At 42.3% G+C, this 7,415-nt stretch overlaps 1 protein-coding gene, 1 non-coding gene and 1 pseudogene across 22 annotated transcripts in view; 1 reads left to right on the top strand and 2 right to left on the bottom strand.

Moving 5' to 3' along the window:
* EPB41 (erythrocyte membrane protein band 4.1) overlaps positions 1-7,415 on the bottom strand; it is a 200,414-nt gene that overhangs the window by 95,317 nt on the left and 97,682 nt on the right. The gene's annotated exons all lie outside the window — the stretch shown is intronic.
* LOC111562015 lies at positions 1,392-1,498 on the bottom strand. The gene has a single exon (XR_002745076.1). It is a non-coding gene; the product is annotated as a U6 spliceosomal RNA (small nuclear RNA).
* Positions 4,401-5,485, top strand: LOC102899091 (annotated as a pseudogene).

Raw genomic sequence — 7,415 nt, 5'->3', positions numbered from 1 at the left:
CAAATGCAGTACCTCATACTAAGTGCAGGTGAGGATGTGGCACAGCTGGAACTCATTCAGTGCTCGTAGAGTGTCAACTGGTAACACCACTTTGGAAAACTGTCTGATACTATCCACTAAAGCTGAACATATGCGTTCTTTATAACCCAGCAATTCCACTTTAGGAATACACCCAACAGAAATGTATGTGACAAGATGTGCACTAACACACATGTACAAGAATGCTCCTAGCAGCAGTATTCTTGAAAGCTCAAACTGTATACAAGCCAAACATCCATCAACAGTAGAATACAAAGTGTGGTACAAACGATGAAATTTTATACAGAAATGAGAATGAATGAGCTACTGCTACTCACAACATGGATGAATCTCAAAAACACAATACCGAACAAAATAAAAGAAATCAGACCTAAGAGAACACATGTATGATTTCATTTATGCAACACAGTTTAAAAGCAGGCAAACCTAACTCATGGTGATAGATGTTAGGAAGACACCTGTTACTTTTAATGGGGGGTAAGGTAGGGGTAATGATTGTTAGGGGATGGAGGTAGTGACTTAGAGGGGGACGAAAAGGGATTCTGGAGTTTGGTAATCTAGGGGTGTTTATCCAAATGTGTTCCCTTTGTAAAAATTCTTTGAAATATGCATGCGTGATTTATGCACCTCCCTGTATTATGTTAGACTAATAGGCAGTGAGGAACTAGAGATAGTTATATGTAAACTAATTTCTCAAGAGCATGGTTGTGCAGGACAGGCAAAAGGATTATAACTAGTGAAAAGAGACAGAAATTAACTGATAAAACAACAAAATGTTGAGAGGACAAAAGAACTGTATCTTATTAGGGATCTTAAGATGCCCTCTCAAATAGCACTTCTGATGATCTTCTGGTTTCTATTTGAATACTTTCAGTTACAAGGGTTCCCTTTAATTTTTTTTTTTTAAGAATTCCCTTTTGGGGCGCCTGGGTGGCTCAGTTGGTTAAGCGTCCGACTTCGGCTCAGCTCATGATCTCACGGTCTGTGGGTTCGAGCCCTGCGTCAGGCTCTGTGCTGACAGCTCAGAGCCTGGAGCCTACTTCGGATTCTGTGTCTCCCTCTCTCTCTGCCCCATCCCCACTCATGCTCTGTCTCTCTCTGTCTTACAAATAAATAAAATATTTAAAAAAAATTTTTTTTTCAATATATGAGTTTATTGTCAAATTGGTTTCCATACAACACCCAGTGCTCATCCCAAAAGGTGCCCTCCTCAATACCCATCACCCACCCTCCCCTCCCTCCCACCCCCCATCAACCCTCAGTTTGTTCTCAGTTTTTAAGAGTCTCTTATGCTTTGGCTCTCTCCCACTGTAACTTCCTTTTTTTTTTCCCTTCCCCTCCCCCATGGGTTTAAAAATATGGAACGCTTCATGAATTTGCGTGTCATCCTTGCGCAGGGGCCATGCTAATCTTCTCTGTATTGTTCCAATTTTAGTATATGTGCTGCCGAAGCGAGCACTAAAAAAAATTTTTTTAAAGAATTCCCTTTTAAGGGTCCATTTTGCCAATCATATCGTGTGAGTTAAATAAATTAACATTTCAAGCAGAATTTAAGTTTGTGATTCAAAAAGAATCACATTCCTTCTTGTGCTTAAAAAAAAGTTTCAAAACAGCAGAGATGAACAACAGCAGTAGCCTGATATAGATCTTCATTCATTCAACTGAAGAATTACAGGTCTCGCTTGTGCTCTCCTACTTCAAAACACCTTCTCACGTGTTGTCCCTTTCACTTTGAATTCTCTATCCCAATTTCTTCATCTAGAAGATTCCTGACCATCTCTTATAAGTCAGATCTTATGTTACTTCCTGCAGGAAACCCTTTCTATGTGGGTGCCCATCTTACTACTGCCCCCTCCCCACCCCCGTCAGTCTGGGAGCTCCCTGAGCAACGAGACTACCTATGTGTTTTATAGCTCTGCCTGGCACAACACAAATGTTGTCTACTCGATAAACGTTTGATGAATAAACGAATGAAAAATGCTCCCAAAATAAGCCAGGATAGAGGTGATAAGGTTTCAACTAAGGCAATGGGATTTAATGAAGTAAAATGAATAGGAACTTTTCATATCTTTTGCAGCAATTATAACCTTAGGTCATAAAGTTTTAAGAAAGAACATGCCCTGAGTTGGTCATGATCTACCCTTATCTGGAGGTCCTAAAACCCCACACATACATGTAAGTGATCTATACAAATCCTTGCCTCTTGAGGTAAAAGCTATACACTCCACAATCTGTCTTCCTTAATTCTGAGGAATAACGATTGTTTATGCTACTGTTAGTATTTTTACTTCAAATCACTGCTCCAATAAGTTTATAGAAACTCTCTAACATAGTAATTCTAAATCTGACTCTTCACATGTTAAAAAAGCCACATTTAAATCCACTAGAGACGTCAAATCAAATCTTCCTAGCAAAAGCCAAGATCCTGAATACAGCCTCCCTACTCTACAAGTATGTTTACAAAATTCATTTTAGTCTTTCTTATTTACTAGACAATAAAGATATAATCATTACTGGTACTTGCCTTCAAAGCTAGCCAATAATCAATGGAAAACAATCCATCCTTTCAAATGACTATAAATGAAATGCCTCACACTATTGATTTAATATTCACTCCAGTGGTGTTTACTATTTGCCTTTGCAAGGTGAAAGAAAGACCCTCTTGGCTGTAACTGATTATTCAGAGTTGAAAATCTGACTCCTAAAGTAAGAAAATTCATCCACACAGAAAATGGAAGAAAGGAGAAAGACCATATACTCTTGAATTGAATGAACTCCTCATTTAAAATTCTCATTATTGGGGCCCCTGGGTGGCTCAGTCGGTTGAGCATCCGACTTTGGCTCAGGTCATGATCTCGCAGTCTGTGAGTTCGAGCCCGGCGTCGGGCTCTGTGCTGACAGCTCAGAGCCTGGAGCCTGCTTCGGATTCCGTGTCTCCCTCTCTCTCTGCCCCTCCCCCACTCATGCGCGCGCGCACGCGCTCGCTCTCTCTCTCGCTCTCTCTCTCTCTCTGTCAAAAATAAATAAACATTAAAAAAATGTTTTTTAATTAAAAATAAATAAATAAAATTCTCATTATTTACCAAAAGAGCTCACGATTTTTGCTTAGAGAAGGAATTTGGAGCAGGGGTAGGAATTAATGTGGATGATATTTCTCCAAGAGGGAAAAAAAAAATCCTTGATTCATTCATAAACAACTAAGCAGGAATAAAATGTAGGAAACAACTGCTTAACTCCTGTAATTTTGATTCATAGTGGTAATAAATCTCTCATAGGGCTATAGAAGTTTGCTTCTGACTGCTTTTCCTCTTCTCTAGCCAGACTCAATCTGGCAATACGTCTGTTATTATGCAGTTAGCAGAGAAAGAGAGCAAGCAAGCCATTCCACATGAGGAAAAGTCAATTCAATTAACTTTCCTCCCTGCTAAAGGTATCCAACTGTCTACAAACAAAACACAAAGATCCAGAAGCTCTTTAGGAGAGAAGTTAATATACAACGGACAAATCTTTACACACAAAAAAGAAGACAACAGGCTGGGAATGGAAAGAGGATATTCATCTCCGTTTGTATTATGGTTCACATTTCTTCCCACAATTCGAGAACCGTTAAAAAGAAAACCATGGGCCCAAAATGGAGTCACTTAGGTTAAGGCCCCAAGTCAGTAAACCAAGACTTAATACTGCAGAAATGTTAACTAGTCAATATGGGAATTTCCTGGTCAGCACTAGGAAATTTACTAACAGACCCTTTCTGTTTCCCTTAGGAGGGTGACTTTGCCTAAAACAGTAGATTCTTTGCTAATAATTTCCTTTTTTCCATTCCCTCTCTACCTTAAAAAACCTTTCCTTTCATGTAGCCCTTTAGGGCTCCCCTCCACTCCTAGGTGGGATACTGCTCAATTCATGAAGTGATTATTAAAGCCAATTATTAGATCTTTAAAATTTACTAGGTTGAATTTTTATAATTTAACAGGAACTAATTCTGTAGATGGGAAACAAAAGCAGAGAAACAAAGACAAAATGTAAAAATCAAAGACAGAGGAATAAAAAGTTCTTGAAGAAGAAAATCATTTAGGACGGAGCAGGAGGCAAGGAATTTCAGGAGTAAACAGGCTGTACAGCTGGGAGGAAACCATTCTGCCTTCATATGCTTCAGTTTTCTCATCTCTAAAAGGAGGGGACTGAACCCCAGGAGCTTCCACAGCTCTGGTATCTGTTGTGTTTTCAGAATGACAGAAACTGTGGATAAATGACTAACAAACATTAATGGTTTTACAGATGTAATCATTTCATGAATCTCTATATATTTCTAAAGAGAGTATCTGGAAATCTAGCTTACTGACAGTAGATACACATAGGTAATGGTAACTAAAATGAAATTGAATAGCGTGCCAGGCAGTGCAGCTCCACCGTGTCCGAGGGCAGCTCAGCAGCTGCAGCAGCCACTACCAGAGGGGCCTTCTGCAGGTCTCCCCTGTCCCCTCCACGCCGGGGATGAAATTCCGGAACAAGAAGGAAGCAGTTACGTAGCATCAGTGGACGAAAACTAAACCAAGATCCAGGCCCTATAGCTCTGTCCCCATCAGCCTGATAATCACCAGTGTCGCCTACCTCCCTCTGGGTTCCTGGGCCAACAAGATGCTGGAATGAGACGCAAAGGTGAGGAGTCAGCCCGGGGACCCTGAGTCCCTTCCCACTGGCAAGGAACCAGGAACCAAGGGAGGAGCTCCCCACCAGGGCTCACCGCACAAGTCCATCCAGTTGGTTCCAGGGCCTGCCACTTCTGCAGGGGCACCTTCCAGGCCCCTCTGGCAGCCCCACCCCAGCACCCACACTGCTGCTGTGACTATGACAAGGCTTTCTCTTACCAGTCCAAGCTGGCCCCATTCCGGCTGGCACACAGCACAGCCCACCCCCATCCGTGCCCCAATTGCCCCAAGGCCCTCTCTTACCTTCAACCTGGCAGCTCACCACCTCACGCACAGCGAGTGCCTGCCCATACCCGTGCCTACACTGCCCAAAGGCCTTTGGCCATAGCTCCAAGCTGGCAGCCCACTTCTGGGCGCATATGCCAGCCCCCACCAGTGCCCTCACGGCCCCAAGTCCTTCTGCTACCCCTCCAAACTTGCACCTCACCGCCACACACACCATGCCACCGATGGCCAACCCTATCCTCGTTGGCAGTGCCCTATGGACTTTTTCATTCCCCTCCAAACTGGCCACTCAAAGCTTGTGTCACGTACCCCCCACCTCGTCTCCCCACGGCACTAGGCAGCAAGCCCATGGCCCAGGCATCACTACTCCAGCTGTGAGCAGGCCTTTGGCCAAAGACGCTTCCTGCTCTGTCTCCAAAGCAGCCAACACCAGACTGAAAGCCAGGTGGAGTGAGAGTGAGCTCTTTCCCCTTGGCTCACGGTACCCTCTGCCTCCAACCTGGGTCAATAAAGAGGTGGCATTTCTAAGCTGGTCTGTATGGACTTTTCTCTTCCAGATAGCTGGCAGGGAGACTGGCTCCACACTGGGCTCAAACTTACAAGGCGGAGGAACCCTTTCCTCACCTGTTTTGGGCAGGGGAAGGTGTGAGCCAAAACCATGGACTTGGAGCTGTGGTTCGAAAGCAAGCCCTGGATTTGGTTTTTCCCTTCTATTCAGATTGCAAAAGTAAAAAATCTCCTAGCATCGTGGGTTGGTGAGAGTGTGGGGAAACAGGGTCTCTCCCTATTGTTGTAAATTAAATCGGTACCTCCATTTTGGCCGTTTGACTGTATCTGTAAAAAAAATTTAAATGCAAAAATAAAATGAAATCAAATAATATGGCTAGATATAGCAATTAAGTAAAGAGTATGCTGTTCTCCAGGTAGATTATTTAACCCAAGAAAGATCAGGTAGATTACTGAGCTTGAACAATGCTCCAGAATACACCTCTAGATTATGACATACAAATCTAATTTTTTAAAGCAAAACCATTGTTTAGTTGGTAATTTTATTTTAAAATAATACTATCAAAATAATAATGATAATACCTACTTTTTATTGACTGCTTTCTACATGCCATGTACCATTCCACATGTTTTTATGTAAATTATTTCATTATCATTCCCATTTTACCAATGAGAAAAAAAGAAGTAACTTACCTATCTCACAAGTATTAAGTGACAAATCTGTTCTCTAAAACTTAATAATACGTCTCACTCTTAAACATTTATGGAATGCATACCACAAGGTAGATAGATAGAGGGAGGGAAGGAGGGAGAGATGGAGAGAGGAAGAAAGGGAAGAAAGGGAAGGAAAGGGAAGGAAAGGAAAGGAGAGGAGAGGGGAGGGGAGGTGGAAGGGGAAGGGAAAGGGGAAGGGGAAGGAAGGGGAAGGGGAAGCGGAAGGGAAGGAGGGAGAGAGGAGGAAAGGAAAGGAAAGGAAAGGAAAGGAAAGGAAAGGAAAGGAAAGGAGAAGAAAATAAGATTCTACTAGCTTAATTCTACAAAGGGAAAGTCATATAGAAGATCAAGAATCAGAATGGCTTTGGCCTTCTTAATAGCAACACTGGAAGCTAGAAGACAATGGAGCAATGTCTTCAAAATTATGATGGTTCAAGTATAAAATTATATACCCAACCAAACTAACAACGAAATGTGAAGGTAGAGTAGACCTTTTTAAGACATATAATGTCTCAACAAGATTATGTCTCATGTGCTCCTTCTTTCTCAGAAGAAGCACTCTATCAAAACACAAGAAAAAGCTGAGACAAAGGAAATAGGAGAAACATCACAGGAGAAAGGCAAATCAAATCCCCAGGATGGGGGCACCTGTGTGGCTTAGTCAGTTGAGCATCCGACCCTTGATTTCAGCTCAGGTTATGATCCCAGGGTCGTGGGATGGAGTCTCATGTTGGGCTCCATGCTGAGTGTGGAGCCTGCCTGGGATTTTCGCTCTCTCTCCTCTCCCTCACTCACACTATCTCTCTCTCTCTCTCTCAAAATAAAAATAAATTTCAAAAAACATCCCCAGGATGATGGTGATGGTAAATACCAGGGACAACTATGTATTAAGACAGACAGAGCAACTCATCCACACTAAAGAAGTGTGACTCAAGAGATAGTATATTGAAGAAGGATGGTCATTACCAAGGTGGCTTTTGCTACTGTACTGGCCCTTTCACCTGACAGTGCTAAGGTAAGTCTTCCCAAAATTTATTTTTGTACAAGATTTGCTTGGAAGTTCCTGCTTTCCCTTCTATGCCCTACTTCCTGGATCAGCCTAAAGACTCGCATTTTAACCCCAAAAAACCCTCTGCTTTGACCCATTTCTGAGAGCTGAAGTTTGACCACAATGAATTTAGAAGCAGAAAATATAGAAAAGTTCATTGCCTCTGACCACGT

This window comes from Felis catus, chromosome C1 (genome assembly GCF_018350175.1).
Source record: "Felis catus isolate Fca126 chromosome C1, F.catus_Fca126_mat1.0, whole genome shotgun sequence".
In the NCBI taxonomy this organism is placed as follows: domain Eukaryota; kingdom Metazoa; phylum Chordata; class Mammalia; order Carnivora; family Felidae; genus Felis; species Felis catus.
This window is presented reverse-complemented; position numbering and strand designations above follow the sequence as displayed.